This window comes from Urocitellus parryii, unplaced genomic scaffold (genome assembly GCF_045843805.1).
Source record: "Urocitellus parryii isolate mUroPar1 unplaced genomic scaffold, mUroPar1.hap1 Scaffold_35, whole genome shotgun sequence".
Taxonomy (NCBI): Eukaryota; Metazoa; Chordata; class Mammalia; order Rodentia; family Sciuridae; genus Urocitellus; species Urocitellus parryii.
The window spans coordinates 1,470,048-1,487,521 of NW_027553167.1; positions in this window are offsets into that span (position 1 = coordinate 1,470,048).

The window sequence follows — 17,474 nt, forward strand, 5'->3', positions numbered from 1 at the left end:
CCCTTTCTTCCATCAGTCAAGTGGGGGTGGGGGGAAGGGTTGAGTCGAAGGTGTAGAGTTCCATAAGAAGTGGTCATGGGCTAATAGTGTGGGCATTTATGGGGGCTGGGAGTTCTGCTTTAGACAGCTTTGCATCACTGTGACAAAACTACCTGACAAAAACAATTTAGAGGAGGAAAAGTTTATTTTAGGCTCATGGTTTCAGAGGTCCAGTCCATGCTTGGACAACTCTGCCCCTCTGGACCTGAGTAAAAGGATATGACAAGGGCTTTATGGCAGTGGAGAAGCAGAGAAAGAGCAATGAATGAGGGGCAAGGTATAGTCTAAGGGCATGCCCCCAGCGACTGATTTCCTCCAGCCATTGGCCCACCTTCCTACAGTTAGTACCCAATAGTCCATTCAAATTATTCATCTATCAAGTGGATTAATTCACTTCTCTCATAATCTAATAATTTCGCCTCTGAACTTTTCTGCTTTAGGGATTATGATTTTAAATATGAGCTTTTCAGAGTGCACCTCTAGATCCAAACCATAACAGGCCCTTTCCCCTCTTTAAACCTTGTGACAACCCTTCTCCTGAAGTTGGGAAGACAGGCTAAAGTACTACTTGAAGATCAAAGGAAAGGAACTTAAGTCCCAATCTCCTCACTTTATTCATCTCCAGAAAGGGGAAAGTAGGGACATTCATTAGCACACTGTTCGGCTCTCCTAGTCCTGCCCACAAGGAAAGCCAGTAAGTCTTAGTGAGAACTTTGTATCTTGAATGCCTTTCTGCTCAGGCCTCTGGAGTCCTGGGGCTGCCCTGGCTCAGTGTTTCCATTGTTGATAAGAGGGACAAACATAAATCATCTAGGGGAGGAATCTGAGGGTAAATCAGAGAGTGGAGAGATTCACCACTGCACCTTGTGGGTGGAGGAAAAGGGAGTGCTGCCAAGTTTGGAGAATTATAGGAGCTGAGGATGAAGAAAAAAAGATGGAGTAGTGCTAATGATGTGTAGGATGGAATAAAAGGAAGTAGTGGAGGTGCTGTGATGGAACAAAGAATTTCTTCCCCTGGAGGGAGGGGTACTTGGAGGACAACCCAAAGACAAAGAGAGATGCTGAGTGGTCTACCTGCTGGACCAGCCTCTGCTGAAGATACCTGTTGCCATGCCAGCTCCAGGTCTCCTTCCCTTTTTCTTCCCTCACATGATTGTGCATGAAATAAGGTATATAAGCAAAGGACATTCCATGAGAAGTAGAAGATTTTGAGATTCTTGGTACAATAATATAATACATTAATTGTGATATTATGAAATATATATAGCTTTCAACCCTCTTTCTTAACCTATAGGTCCCCAAGCCTAGCAATCTCCAAACCCTTAAGAAAGTCTTTTATATGCTAATGAAATTACCTGTAGCTAATGGCCCCTAAGTAACTTCCAGAAGGGGGCTGGTCACCTGAAAGTCCAAGGTATGATTAGGAAATTAGGATTTTCAGCCCCACCTTCAAACTCTGGGGTGGATTGGGAACTGGAGATTGAGTTGATCACCAATGGACAGTGATGCGATCAGTCATGTTTATGTAATGAACATTCTTAAGATCCCCAAAGGACTGTGTTCTGGAAGTTTCCAGAGAGCTGAACACATGAAGGCTGCTGAAGGGTAGTGCTCCAGAGAGAATGTGGAAGATCCTGACCCCTTCCAACATGCCTTGCCTTGTGCCTCTTTTCCATCTGTTTGTTTATCTATGTCCTTTGTGATATCTTTAGAATAAATGTGCGAGCATGGGTTTCGTGAGCCTCTCTAGGAAATTAATTATACCCAAGGAGGTGTTCAACTCCAAATTTATAGCTGGCTGGTCAGAAACGTGGGCTCCAACCTGTGCTTGTGACTGGCATCTAAGGTGGGGGCCATCTTGGGGGACTGTGCCTTCAACCCGTGGGATCTGATGCTATTTCCAGGTAGATGGTGTCTGAATTCAATTGAATTAGAGGCTACCAGCTGGTGTCTGCTGCAGAATTTCTTCTTGCCTGGCGTGTGGGGAAACCTGCTGCACATCTATACTAAAATTAATAGGAGAGAGAATAGGAAAATCACATTGTTTGGAATTTTTTTCATCCTATATCCTTTAGATTGATTTAATTCTATTAATGTATATTTATATATTGCTTGTTGTGCTCCTTTACTGTCACTTCTGGGGAGCATACTATTTTTTAATGTGCCCCAGCATAATACATATCCTTGGATATGCTGAGAGTGAGACATTGGAAACAGAGCTTGGATTTCTTCAGATTCCTTGAAGAGCACTTCTTCAATGAACTAGTGATACAGACAGATGACAAAATAGAATCTTTCTGGCCCCTAGTGATCCATATCTTCATTGTATTCCTATTCTTCCAAAGAGTTGGACAGATTTATCTCTTCCCAAATTTTCAGCTAGTCTTGTAAGACTCTTTCAAGCCTGAGGAAAAAATTAAACAGTTTCACAGTGATAAAAATATCTTCAGTTTGCATCTTATGCATGGGATCTGATGGAACAATAAAACTAATCAAGATGGATTCATGGCTACTAGTAATTGAAACTAAGTAGGAGAACTACAGATTTGATTTTTGGATTGCTGGAAAAGAGGGTGGGAGATCTAATTTCTTATCATTTTATGAGGTGGTTTATTGCATATGTATATTGGCAAACTCAATATTCAGTCAGGTTTGTGTAAGACCTGGATTGAGTTTGCTATTCTGATCATGACTGGATTTTAGCCAAAACGTCTAGTGAGGAAGGATAGATGGGCTGGTGTTTAGTGTGTACTTGACCCTGAAGTTTGAGGCTCTGGGTCCACGAGGATTTTCCCTGTCATCTTGGGGCACAATCACTTCACATCTCAGTCCCACAAACTTGGCCATGTTTCACATACTTCCCTTTGTAACCATATTGGAAACTAATGGGTGAGTCAAGCATCGTGAATTCCCTGGAAGAAAATGCTTTATGATCTATCTATTATTTACTGTTAAGCAATGAGCTGAAGAACACAATGACCATGTTCCTTGTGACATAATTTATGATCCTCTGGCTGAGACCATATTACCTTTTCCTGTTTTGAAAACTGAGCTGCTTTCGAAATGCCCTTCCTAATTTAAAATATGATAATTTGCAAAAGTGTCAGAGACTGGCCTCTGAGCATCATTCAGAGTGGGCCAACATTGGCTTGGGGACCTTGAAAAGGCTTGTGTTGATCCTTTCCAGTAGTTGGTTACAGTTTTCCTTCCCTCTTACATAATTTCAAGGAGATACATAAATAAAATCCCACTTGATACCAGTCAGTCTCATTTTATCATTTTAAATTTAGAAGGGGAGTCACATGGAGTGCTATAATTTTGTTCGGTTGTGAATCCAGTATTCAGAGATATTAGCATTGGCATTGTTACTGATATTCTTGGCCATTTAGAGATGCCCCCTAGAGATAATGCCAGTCAAAATGTTTCTTTTTCAGATGGCCCAAAACAGGGTCTTAAGACCCAGTGAAAAGTGGTTTCTTGCTCTTTCTATTGTTCTAAAGCTTTGAGAGACAAGATGTTAAATGTGAACAGAGCCTAAAGCATTTCTTGTGAATATCCTTCATGGTGGTAAATCTTTGTCCTTTAAGACCAGCTTTTTTGGGAAATAGCCTGAAGTCATTTAGAACAAATCTGGTATGAAATAAGGAGGACAGACTTGCTGGTGGAGAATACCTTACTCTGGCTAAAAGTAAAGTAAGTAAATATCAAGTAATAAGATTGGCTTCTCATCTGCTCTTTCTCTCATCTTCTCCTTGAGGACCTGAGCAATAAGCTCTATAAATGACCAGGGCAGCTCAGAGAAGCAGGATCTATCCAGAAGATGCATTACCAAGTGCATTCTAAAATCAAAGCTCACTGGGTAGAGACAGCTTGCCGTGGTTGAAAGAACACTGGTTTTACAGTCAGGCCATCCTGATAATTAAATAATTGTGTGGCTCCAGACAAATCATTGAAACTCTCTGCTCTCAGTTACTCCATCTATACTATGGGGAGTCCTAACACCTGTCTCAAAAGTATCGTGAGCATTAAATGAGATTACCTATATGTTTAGAGGACCCAATAGAGTGAATAAAAACCTGCTGCATGGTTGGGGTCATTCGGCACTAAGGATTATTATTGTGAACCTGCAAGTCCCAATCTGCCCATTCTGACTTTTGAGAACAATTGTCAATCCTTCAGCTTCAATGTGTTGCTCTATATTTTTCTTTCTCTCTTAGTAGGTAGAAATCTCTCTAAGAATAGGCACTTTTCTTGTTTATGCCTAGGACTTAAATGTCTAAGCCAGTAGTTGAAAACGGATGCTTGAATAAACAATTGAAGAGATGAATGAAAAAATCGAAGGTATCTCTACGAATTAGCATAATGAACAAAGCTGTGGTAGCCAAGAAATACGATATAATGGCTTAAAGAACACTGCTTATTTCTTTCTTTTGTACTTGTTTCCAGATAAGCTGTCCCTGTCAGAGGAGGAAATCTCTGCTCTACATGGTCATTCAGGGAGCAGTTTCTTCCATGTATTGTTCCCCTTTCCCTAGGTATCACCACTGTCTTCTAGCAAATGCTGAATCCCCTCTCACAGTAGCCAATGGGTAAGAGAAAGGCTGTGGGGAGAGGCGTGCCCACTTATGTGAGAGCACATTAGGCTTTGAGAGGTTGCACATCATATCTCCTCATCACCCCAAGGAGAGAATGTATGTAGAAGGAAGCTCCAAATGACACAGCTCACTGTAAGGAAGACTGGGAAATGTAGTCTAGTTTTATACCCAGAATGCCTGGCTTATGCCCTGATCTCCATCCAAGGAAACTCCATTTCCCAAACTCTCTGTGTTTTGGTTAGGGTTAGCCAATGGGAAGCATGGTGAAAGACTGAATGGCAGGAACAGGAGAGAAGGCAGTGAAGTTTTTCCTCTCTTGTAGCTGTGTGCATTCCATTACTCTAACTCCTACCAGACAGTCATTCTTCTGTGATTTCAGATCACCCACAATATGCCCATCTTGATCCTGGCTTTCTGGACTGTGGTACCATTACCTACTTCTTTAATCCCTTTAACCCTAGAAGTAAGAGCAGTTTTCTGATGCTTCTCACTTCTAGGTTACCTCACCTCCTCCTATTGGCCTTTTCAGCTCTTTCATCCCCCTGTGAAATCACTTCCCCATGTTAATTCCCTCTCTTTGAAATACATCATGGCTTGCATTTTCCTGACAGGACCCTGTTGGAAATAAAAAAGAGGCAATGAGCTTTCAAGCTTAAAGATTAGTCTCCAACACAATAGACCCCTTTGTCTACCAAAAAGTACTTCTTCTCACACATAGAGCATGATCTCTGTAACTCAAGCCAGGAAATCCAAAGTACCACTCCTGAACCAAGCTCAAAATGAAGAACCTTGGACCTATAAAAAGGAGTTGATTTATCTGTACTTCCCTACCACACATACTTGGCACACCATAGTGAGGCAAGAACAAACAGGTAAACTGCAATAAATACTCTCAAACAGATAAAGGAAGATGGCAGAGCACCTAGCAGTTACTGGAACAGAACCAAGGACATCTTACAAGACAGACATTGTGAAGATTCCCTGTCCTGCAAGGGGAATGAGCTGGGCTTCAAAATCTTCAAAAGCAGCTCTAATCTGGGGGTCTCTGTTGCTGCTGACAAGAGTTCAAGAAATATCAGAAAAATGCTGCCAGTGTCAGCAACTCAAGTCTATGAAGATGACAATAGATAGGGGAACATGGGATCCAGCTGTCATACAGACCACCATCTGCTGGAGCCCAGTTGTTAGTTTTCACCCTCACCACGAGGTTGATGTCTTCCTTCCCAAATCTCATGCAAGAACGTCTCAGAGGGAGAACTTAAAGACACCCAGAACCTTTAAGGCAAGGGACTAGTAAATAAACATGGGGTGTGTCAATTAGGATCTTTCAAGGATCAAGCACCCACATGGAATTGGCTGTGCAAGATATTTCTTTCTTTCTTTCTTTCTTTCTTTCTTTCTTTCTTTCTTTCTTTCTTTCTTTCTTTCTTTCTTTCTTTCTTTATATTTTATTAGTTGCTCAAGACAATACAATGATCTTTACATGAGGAGAGTTACCTCTGAATGATAAAAGGAGAGAAAGCAGCAAATAGGCAGGGAAAGCCTTCACATCCCAATGCAGACCAGGTTTGTACAGGGAGAGAGGGAAGGAAGGACAAGGTAGGACAAGACTCAGGTGGCAGTACGGTTCCAAGAATGTCTTGGCCAGGCCGATGGGGAGTCCTCATGCAGTAGTTGCCCACTAGAGGATTCCCTCATGGGGGTTGGGGGACTAGGCTGCCTCTAGAACCCTTGCTGTACTCTGCAGTGGTTGTCAATGTTGTGGGGGACGTGTGGTCTTAGAGCCAAAGTAGTAAACGAAAATGACAGGCAACCAAAGCTCTCCACCAACCACCTTCCATGTACTAGATTCTTTTAGAGATATGAGTGGCATACTCCCTGGCCACCTAAAAGGGGCAGAACTGGGCAGAAACAGAAAAGGCATATTGTTGGTTTTAACAACAACTCTTGGCACAATTCCTCACTGGGTGTTCTTCTAATTATCCTTTCCTCACCTGTCCATGTGAAATAACTTGTGTAGCTTCTAGTAAGCAATAACCATTTTTCCCTTGTTCTTGTCTTATTGGAACTTTTAGGTTAGGGGAAAATCAGTAGCATTATGTGAAAATAAAACATTTTAATGAAAAGTGCTCTAATCTGATTAAAGAAGGCACAAAATGTCAGCTTAGATTAATATGCCAGGTCACCTTTCTACAGCCTGGAAAATTCTTGGAATACCAATGCAAGTTGGTGTGACTTGTTTTCTGAGTTTTGTGATTTTGTCCTAAGTCTGTGTCCTGCTGCTATGGCTAGCACTCAGGAGCCTTTTGCATGTATGGTTGGGTACTATTTTGCTTAGGTCATTTCTTTAGACCATGATACCTCATATAATATACCCAGTGATATCTGTGCTAGCACTCCATAATCCATGTAAATGCTTATGCAAAATGGGATGAATATAAAGAAATATTTATATCTCTGTGGGTTAGCTAGCTTTTTGCTGCTGTGATCAAAAATCCTAACCACAATAACTTAGAAGGTAAAAAGTTTATTTTGGTTCATGGTTTCAGAGGTTTAGTCCATGATTGGCCAACTCTGTGGCTCTGGGCCTGAGGTGAGGCAGAACAGCATGATGGAAAGGTGTGGCAGAGAGAAGCTGCTCAGCTCAGGGCAGACAGGAAGGAGAGAGAGAGAGAGAGAGAGAGAGAGAGGAGCCAGGGACAAGATATAGTCTCCAAGGGCATGTCCCCAGTGACCTACTTCCTCCAGTCATGCCTCACCTGAATACACTTACCACCCAAATTGTGAATTCATAGAAAGGATTAATCCACTGGTGAGGTTACAGCTCTCATAATCCAATCTTTTGACCTCTCACCTGCACTGGACTGACTCTGCTATCATTTGTTACCTCTGCAACAAAGACTGTGTGAGATTTTTTATACACCATTCCCACCTCATTAAATTCCTTCAACTGTCTTAGGAAATAAGAAACCAAGACTCAGAGATTGAATGATTTCCCTTTGGTCACAAGACTGTCATGTGACACAGGCAACATTTGAAGAAAGATTTGGTGGACTTCCAAATGCCACACCAACTTGGTAATAAAAATGAAAGCTCAATATCTTGAGGAGCTGATGAATGGTTAGTGCTTCCAGTCCTTCAGGATTAGCCACATCACCCACAGACCTGCTGCAGGGCAATTAGAGCTCGGTGGCCATGGTGCCCTGTCATATTCCTGGTGTCTCAGGCAATGTCTTTAGTTTGCTTTTCCTGATGCAAAGAGCAATTTGAGATCTAGCTGTGAGAAGCAGCAGGGTTGCTTTCATCTTCTTGTCTCTGTCTTTATGAAGAAATCCCAATGCATCAAATGGGATAATGCATTCACATCTGAGAGACTCAGAACGTTCACCACTGAGAGTTTTTGTACTTTCATCAGTTTTGCACCCTTTCCTGGTGTCTGCTGATAATAAGGGCAAAAAAACAGATCAGAGAACAGTTTGCCTGGTTTTTCCTTGGCCGAGCTGATAGACTGCTAAGGCCCAGAGAGGCCTGATTCAGGTTAAGTGCCACTGTAGGTCACCCTTAATTTTTTCCACTTTGCCATATAATTATGTCAACTTTAAGGCTGGAATTTTTATCATAATCCAAATTGATATCACTTGTATATTTTATAGAGCCTGAATTTAATGAATGGTTATTAGGCACTAGACACTGGGATAAACGTACATAAAAATGACCTCATTCAGTCTTCCCTATAATTTTAGATAAGGATCATTAAAGGATTACTAACCCATTTTATAGATGAGAAAAATAAGATTCAGAGAAACCAAATTCCCGTAGCTAAGGTGAGATTCCAGTCTAGGATTCAAACCCTGTCTCTCTGATCCTAAATAAACCCCTCCCTTCATCCCTGTACTGAGAGTCACATTCATTACCTCAGCAGTAATGCGCTTGCCAAACCACCTGCACGGGTTAGGGTATAGAAATTCTCAATTCCATGTATTTTGCAACTTTTGCTCTCTAGATATTCAGATGTTATTCTGATTTCCCTGAAAATTTGGCTTAATGATGCATAAAATATTCCCAAAAGTGTTGGTCAGTCAAATCACATTTACTAGCGAGCAGAGGAATATTGTATTCTGTTGCAATTAATTCTCTCCATCTCAAAAATATATGTGGAATTGAAACAGGTAATATTATTATTATCCCGTTGCAAACGAGAAAAAATGTAGTACAGAAAAGTTGAGGGATATATTCAAGCAAGTTTATTTATTCACTTAATTACTCTTATGGTTTACATTATGTCCTCCCCAAAATAAACAGATTGAAGTCCTAATTCCCAGTACCTGTGAATGTGCTTATTTGGAAATAGGATCTTCACAGAGGTAATCAGGTTTAAAAGAGATCATTAGAGTGGCTCTAATAATGACTGATGTCTTTATAAAGAGGGAAAATTTAAACAAAGAGAAAGACACACAGAGGGAAGATGGTATGAAGACACATAGGGAGAAGAGGGCTATGGAGCAGAGATGCATCTTTAAACCAAGGGACATCAAGGACTGCCAGAAACTACCAGGAGCCAGATTCTCCCCTGGATTTTCTGAAGGTGCATGGTCCTGCCAACACTTAGTCTCAGAACAATACACTTCTGTGGTTTTAAACCATTCAGTGTTTGGTACGTTGCTGGGGCAATTGTAGGAAATGAATGCCATCATTAGTTTTGAGTCTCCATTAAGTGCCAGGCGATGCACTAGGCTAGAGATAGAAAAAGGATTTACAATCAAACACTGACAACAGATGTTTGATCAACAATGACACAAGAAAATGCTCCAGGTTGTGATACGCACTGTGAAGGAGAAGAGGAACTTGAGATATCAACCTCATCTGGGGTCAGGAAAGGTTTCCATGAGAAGAGAAGAGGAGACTAAGAGGGAGTCAAGGAAAGGGGTTGGATGGGTATGAGTGGATTTTCCAGGAAGAGGGAGTGTCTTGTGAAGTCATACATAAAAGTACAAAAAGAAGAGGGCAGGAGAGAGGCAGAGGGTAGAGCTTGGGGCCTGATTTTGCTAATAATTGCAAGTGTTCAGCTTGAGTCCTGTGATTTCACAGTTTGTCCAATTCCCACCGTCCTTCTCACCCTAGCATTGGTCCTAAAGAAAACTGTATGGTGCAGGACCAGTTTTATCTAGAAAAGTTGTCAACTTGTACCCCACTGCCAGGTTTGCACTTGGTCGCTCAAGATCTCCAATACCTCTGCCTTGCCTAAGCCTCAGGCTGAAGAGTACCAGCTGGGAGGATTAATGCTTTCTTTAGGCTTAGCTGCCATTTACCCAGATGCAAAGGTCTTGAGGAGGTCTCCTTGGTTACAGTCAAGTGGTCTGTAACTTCAGTTTGTGGCTGTAAATATCTTTTTTCAATTTCTTAGATTTCATGAGTTTGAGCTGTGCTTGAACAAAGGAGTGTCCTGGTGCAATAGAAAAGGAAATGATTTATTGCCTCCATCACCAATGACATGGAAACTATCCTAGCATGAGGCTCAGTGTGCAGGACCTGGGGTTGCACACACCCTGGCTTTTCCACTTTCACCCTGTCATTTACCTCAGACTTGATGTGGTCCAGGTAGAGAGAAGAATAACAGTGTTTACCTCAAATTAAAATCTTTGTGAGGATTAAATAAAAACCCTTCACAGAGTAACTACCTGCACCTTGGTAAGTACTCAAGTGACGCCAAATAGTATTAATATTATTATTATTATTCCTCCCATTAATTAAAGCCTGCAACAATAGAAGCACACTTTTTTAGACTTTAAGGTGACTAAGTAGTTCACAGATTCTTTGTAATCAAGACTAAGCACGGGTAAGTGATTAGTGGCTGTGATGTTAATTAACTCTCTCTAGTAAAAAGGGACCTGGGAGAACTCTGCCCTTAAAGAGCTGACTGCAATAGAATAAGCTCTATTATGCAGAGGCTCTGGTTGGGGGCCCTCTGCTTTCCACTTGGAGGAAATAGAAGGTAAGAGAGCAAGAACACCACCAGTCCCCTCCTTTTTAATTAGAAAGCACTAAGAAAATGAAAATGCATAATAAGGCTCTGCAGTAGTTAAGTGTAATTCGAGTAATGTGTGCCTGGGGACTCTCTCCATCATTGCTCCAAGATGCAGAGCAGCACAGTTAGGAACTAGTATGTCAGAGCCCCGGTGACAGCTGGGCTTGTTTGAGTCTCAGCTCCATCACTCACTAGCTGTGGGACTTTTCAGGATACTTAACCCTTCCTGAGCCTCAGTTTCTACATTATAAATGTATTTGGTAAAAATATTGGTAAATAGTGACACCTACATCTCAGTGTAGTTGAAAGAGTGGAGGAGGGCAAGGTGACCAGTGATGGTACAGAGCACCTTCTGTTGAGAATTTAACATATCCCGGAACACCATAGGCAACCCATGGTATTGTTTTGAAGAAATTTAAGCATCCTGTGTATCATCTTGCAGGTGAGGGATTCCATGTTGGAAGTAGGTGGAAGTTTGCCTGTTTTCAGAATTAGAGATGGAAATTTTATAATCAAACAAACTATGAGAAATAAAGAGTAAGGACAGGTGAGGAGAGGGCTAGAGGATTTCAGAGTCTAGAGAATTCTTTATAAAGGGTTAAGTGAGTTACACTAGGTGCATCAACATTGCAAAATGATTAAGTTAAGAGCCTCTTCAATTCCTGTCTCTGCCATCATTAACCATAGTCCTGTTGCTGCCTCTAGACATTCATCTAGGTGTAAAATAGTGTGCCCCGCTGTTACAGAGCTGAGGCCTTCCGAGAAACTGAGGGGCAACTGAAGACCCCCCTTCAAGCCTGATTCTTTGGATCAAATCAGAAAGTTTTCAGATATGTTGCTCAGAGTAACAGGAATGAAGTGTATTGAAGGGATAGGAAAAGGGAAAGGGGACATTCTCAAGGGAAAGAGTGGGTCCTCTCAGAGAGGAGAGGGACAAAGTGCCTCACTCACACTCCAGTTTTATTGGGGATCCCAGAGAAGTTTCCAGAGAGTCCTGCCCAGGTCCACCTCTTGACTTTTGACTGACAGCAGGGTGATATCAAACTTTCAAGTCCCCACTGCTGTGACAACTCTGGGTCACCATGGCTGATGCTGACCAGTTTTAATTGGATTCTTAACCATAGATTCTTGCAAATTTCAGTGTTAGGAGGAATCATCCTTATCTCCCTGAGCTTCAGAATCTCTTCACAAAAGTTTCCTGGGTTCCTCTTGTTGAAATTATCTCAGGCTTGCATTTCTTCTGCAGAAAACAGGTAGATTGCTGAGGAATGTGACATTTTCTGTCCACTTAGGCCAGGAGGGCTGCAGATAAATTGCTTCTTGGAAAAGAAAGCATGTGGAGGTAAGCACTGTGGGCCCAATTTATAGCATTATTCTCTTAACCTCGTGTTCCCATCATCCTCATCTGTCTGTCCCCTAACACCTCCTTGAGTAGTTGGCACTGAGTCCAGCACCTAACATGTGGCAAGCATTTACAAATTATAGCTTCTAAGTAGACCTGAACTGACTTGATAAGTGAGCAACTAATCTGTTCTGAAATTAATTCAAGATTAAAACTTGACATCTTGTCATTCAAATATTAGGTCTGATTAAAGTTTTTCCCACTGTAATTTTGATTGAACTTCTTCATTGTTGATCCTAATGCTCCCTGAAATAGAACCATTTTATACAAAAATTTCAGGCAAGATAGTTGCTGCCGTGTGGAGTCAAGGAAAGAGCCTTCATTATGCACCCCCAGAATTTAAACAAGATTTCATACTGCAATCATACAGGTAGTATTTCTCATATTTCAGACACATAGAAGCCATAATAGAAAAAGTAACTTTAATTTTAATTTTTTTTCTGTTCAACAGTTAGGTCCTAGCTGCCCTCTGACCCAGGGAAGGCAGACAGAAAGTCAAAAATAAATGAATTTCTTGGCTTTTTCTAAAATTCTAAGCCTTAAGGGCAATGGGGTTAGTTCTGAGCTACTGAGAGGGGGAGGCAGTTGGGGTGATGAGTGGCAAGTGAGGGCAACGGTGAGATGAGTGGATTGTGGAGGGGGATTGCACTTGAATTTGAACTCTGCTTTCCAATCTTGGATTCCTGGGACTATCAAGACTGCAGACAGGGTTGCAAGATCATAATTTGTTTAAAGACTAGTCTACCTTCACAGGACTTGTAGAGAATATGCAGCTTTGAAATAAGAAACTCATGGCTGACTGAGGTCCAGGATCAACAGCAAGCATAGAAAAACTCATTGCTATAAATAGTCCCCATTGTCTGCCTTTCTCTAATTTGTCCTCTTCTCTATTTCTTGCTCAAGTCAGCTGATGACTTTTCACAAAAGGGAAACTCTCAGGCACTTTTGAGGAAAGCAGAAGGGTATGCCCCGTGACCCCCTTCTAAGAGTAAGAAGCTGGTGTTCCTGGAGTTCTGGAGTATTTGTAATTGCACGGCTTGAGGGCTGCTCCCTGATATCACTGACTGACTTCTGAGAAGTGTGACTGAGGTGATGGAATGGAATAATAATCTGGATTCACTGCATTCCTGGGAGGTGGTTTTTGCATTGTGTTTGCTCTGTATAGATCCAGGTTTCTGTCAATGCAGAGAGGGAAATTGTGTGAGGACCTCTTGCCACTACTGGGAGCTGTTATTGACCAATGGTAGCTAGTTGTTATATCAGAAATTCTGTGAGCCAGTTGTTAAACAGAACCATTAAAATTTAAAGTAAATGAACATGCACTTAAAGTATATTAAAATACTCAAAACACCACTTTTATTATTTTATCACATTTTTCCATTATCTATACTCTTGATATTAATTATATACATGTTAACTATAGGACAATACAATTAATTAATGGTATGCTACTGCCTCTCTCTCACATCAATTTGATCATCAGTGAAATTGACCAAGTTGGGATTATTTATGCACTACAGAAACAAGCAAAACCTACAAAATAGAACTTTGTCCCCACTAGAGAACTAGTTGAAAATAACCAGGAGGCTCAACCTAGTCTTGGGAGTTTGAAAAATCTTAAGGAAGACCAGTCCTGAATCCCAGTCTGTGAACTATGGTACAAAGGTAGATACTGGGGACTTGGGCTTGGAACTCCCAGGATCAGATGGGGACTGGAATGGCAACCCAATTGTGTCTTCCTGCTCCAGATTCATATGTTGAAGCTCTTCCCACCAATGAGATGGTATTTGAAAATGAGGCTTCTGGGAGGTATATAAGTTCTTTTATATTATCATGACAAAATACCTGAGACAGGCTAACTTTATGAGAGACACAGAGAGGGGGGGGGAGAATGTTCTAGCTTAGTTTTAGATGCCAGGAGTCCAAATGGCTGTGACGAGGGCTCAACTTTGGTTGCATCAGTTTACGGCTGATGGCAATGGTAGGAATGAGTGCGAAAGTGAGCAATTACATCTCAAACAGGAAGCAGAGAGACAAGGTAGGGCCTGGCTCAGGCTTATTTAACAATCCTCCCACAAGAACTAACCAGAATCCTATGAAAAATACCTCAATCCCTTCAAGGGCACACTCCCAGGAACCCATGGGCCTGCCACTAGGCCCTACCTCTTAGAGTCAAGTCTCCATCCCATAATGTTTTAGGTGACCAAACAAAACCCCAGCCATAATGGGAGATAATTAGGTTTAAATGAGACTCTGGGATGGTACGAGTGCCCTTAGAAGAAGAGACAATAGAGAGCTCACTTGCTCTTTCTTCACCATGTGAGGATAGACCAAGAAGGTGACTCTCTGTAATCAAGGGATCAAGCCCTCACCAGAAACCAGACACTTCAGGGTCTTGATCTGGGACTTTCTAGCCTTCCACACTGTGAGAAATAAGTTGGTAGTTTCACCATTCCGTCTGTGGTATTTTGTCATAGCAATCTGGCTCACTAAGTCTTTGGGTGAGGGGCATGAAGACACCATAGGGCGGGTGACCAGGCCAAACAGGGGAGTTCAGGGAGAGGCAAGGGGCCTGCCAATCAAGGCATCTGAACAAGAACACTGGCACCATACAGAACCCACAGGGGGGGAATAGGCAGCTAATATTTTCTGATTCCAGCCAGTGTCAGCGAGAGTCCAGTCAAGAGAAAGAAATCACACCATTTTGCTTACGGAGAGAGGATGTAACACCAAGAATTATTTTCTAGATATAAAGTTGCTATCCAGTTAAGTGAGAGGCAGATTATAATTCTAAGGTTTCAAGATGTCACAACTGTAGCATGACAATCTTTTCCAGGGTTGAGGGTACAGATGGAAGAGACTGGTATTTTTTAAACTTAGAGGAGGAGTCCTGTGAAAGTAAAACTCAGACCCTTTAGGCATGATCTTGTTTGATCGCAGCTGGAATCTCTCTGGACAGGGGAGAGCAATCAGTGGTATTTTTGTAAATACTGGAAAAACTGGATTCAGCTGTTGCCACAGGGTGAAGCTGCCAATGCCTAGTGAAGAAGCAAAGCTACCCAGGCTGCTAAGAGCCTGAAAGAAAACAGGAAACAAAGGAGTAAGTCCCTTCTATCATGGCAGCCCCACAATCTCCCTCCAGCGCCCCCTCTTGGCAAGGCCTAGCAAGACACCAAGTGGAAATGTGATTTGCTGACCACTCAGGCAATTGGAGCCCTTGGAAGGCTGCCCCCTAGAATGAGGGACATGGCCAGGTCCAGATGTGGGTGGGAGCCTGAAGCTGCATAACAGACAGGGCTTCCTTCCTGCCAAGTCTGAAACTGAAAGAAAAGTGGCCTCACTGCCACCTTGCCAAAGCACTGTGTCGACTCTTCCAACCTCAATTAAAAAAGAAGAGAAGAATGTTTCAGCTTTTTCAAAGGTTGAAATATTAAGGGATGGTGTTTGGAAGATAGGATTCTGGGGGAAAAAATACTGTGGATGTCTGTGACAGAAGGATCTGACACCAAGTGAAAACCTTGAGAGGAAGCCCATGTTCCATCAGCATCTATTTAATTGGTTCATTTAAAACAGGTATTTGTTAAGCTATTTTGCATTAGGCAGAAATTTAGTCATCTTATGTACTGGGCATTTTTACATGTATTTTAAGTTTCATACTTTTCTCTTATTTCTTAGATGACCTCCTTTCTAATAAGTGTTGAAAAATCCATCTCTCTGCCTTGGCATCCAGTGATTATCAATGAAAACTTAGGAGGTCACCTTTTCTGATGACAGTACCTCCTTCAGTAGAGAAAAAAAAAAGTATCCTCTTGGAAAGTGTCTTAGCAACTGAATCTCAACAGCTACAATCTGCTGCTCTCTTCTTTCAGGAGGACCAGTCTCCCAGGTTAAATGTTAAAGGATGAAATGGTGAGGCAGACACAGTCACTACCTAGAAGAGGTGATAATTTAATTGAGGAGGGAGGAACACAACAAAGACAGTACTGGGGGAAGGACTTGGAGAAGTACTTGTAGAAGTGGCAATTCTGCCTACAAGTATGTTAGGGGGCTGGAAATAGTTGAAGAGTGGGAAGTCTTCAGAGAGAAGGGAACATATATGGTAGGCCCTGAAGAATAAGTGGGAGCTTGCTAGGGAGAGCAGGGAGAATATTCCAGGCAAGGAGAGCTCTTGTTGTGAAAGAAGAGGAGTAACAGGGAGAGGCTGGAGAGACAGCTCTGCTGGTAAGAGGAGGCCAGGTCAGGAAAGCATCTTATGTGTCCTATTTGACATTTATTCTGGAAGTGATGCGGAATCATCAGAAGATGTATATGCAGCAGCTATGCAGGTTCCAGAATCTCAGCTGTCCATCTGCCAAATCATACTTGAAAACAAAACACTTCAGAAAAACTCCAAATCCTGACAAGCCCAGACCCCTGTATACCTGCATACCTCGGCTCTAGCTCATCTACTTTGCAGGCACCAGCTAGGGATTAACACATCTGCCTCTCATGCTATGGTTGGCTGGCAATGACCCACACCATCTTTTCTCTAAGAGCACACACTTCCTAGTCGGCAAGGCTCATTGAACAAAAACATTTGCAAAGGCTTAGAAACAAGAACTGCTGATAAGTGGAGAACCACATGGCTGTCACTGATACTGTTGTAAACACTATAAGCTGCAGCTCAGAGCGAGGCCCCCAACTAGCCTCCTCCTCCGTCTGCATTGAGTTGTATTAATTAATTACTGTATAACAAACAACTTAAATGCAAAAAGAGCTTAAAACCACCAAGAATTGTGATTTCTCAGGCATCTGCAGTGGGGTTGGGGTGGCTCTGATTCATGTGTTTCTGGTACTCTTTCTAGAACCAATGGGCTAGCCTGGACGTGTTCTTCTCAAAAATATGGCTTAAGAACAAGAGGGTGAGTAGAATACCCATAGGGTCTAGGCTTGAAACCACTCACTATCTCTTCCATTCATATGTTATGTGAAATCCAAAAGAAAATTATGATGAACAGCAACATTTAAAGAACATTTCAGAGTGGAGGGGGACACTTGGAGGTATGAAGACATCAAGTCTAGGAAATTGATCTGTTGAACTGGGCCTGAATGGAAACTTTTCAACTGGACTAAGTCTACAAACAGCCAGTAACATCTTTTAATGAATGTTACAGCAGCAACTGTCACAATTGACCTCTATGTGGACATCATAATTGGACATTACTATGCCTAGCTTAGTGATGCAGAGCCTAGTATTATAATGGCTTTTCTGCACCAATTACCTTCTTTTCCATGCATCTTGTGGCATTTCCTTTTTCTTCTCCATTCCTTCAACATCCTGTGCATTTGAAACTTCTTAAGTGCAGTCATTCAGACCTGAGTCTGTTTCCCAAATTGCATTTTCTTAAACTTGAGTAAAGTTTTTATAGTCTCT